Here is a 420-nt window from a genome sequence, read left to right as displayed (position 1 = left end):
AAATGTTATTATGTATAAAACAGTAATATTTTTTAAATATTAAAAATGTTACACTAGACTAAAATCACAAGTAACTATTTGAAATATTTATTATAAATTATCAGTATGATTAAGGTTCTGCCTTTATACAAATATCATACTAAGAATCATTGATAATTACTTATTTTCAGTATTAAAAATACTGGATAATAAGTAATTATCAATGATTCTTAGTATGATATTTCTATAAGGGTGTAACAATGCGATACGCTTCTATTTGGAAAAGAGACGAAAGTAGTCCTACTAAAGATCCTCTAGTAAGAGATGCGCAAACTTCGGTTGTTTGCAAGAATATGGCGGCTTCCATGTGTTATATGTGTTGATATGGTTATGAATATATATATATATATATATATATATATATATATATATATATATATA

The sequence above is a fragment of the Odontomachus brunneus genome, unplaced genomic scaffold, assembly GCF_010583005.1.
Source record: "Odontomachus brunneus isolate Ranch 3 - 2012 unplaced genomic scaffold, Obru_v1 Obru_scaffold_046, whole genome shotgun sequence".
In the NCBI taxonomy this organism is placed as follows: domain Eukaryota; kingdom Metazoa; phylum Arthropoda; class Insecta; order Hymenoptera; family Formicidae; genus Odontomachus; species Odontomachus brunneus.
The sequence above is the reverse complement of the archived record's forward strand: the minus strand, read 5'-3'. Positions refer to the sequence as shown.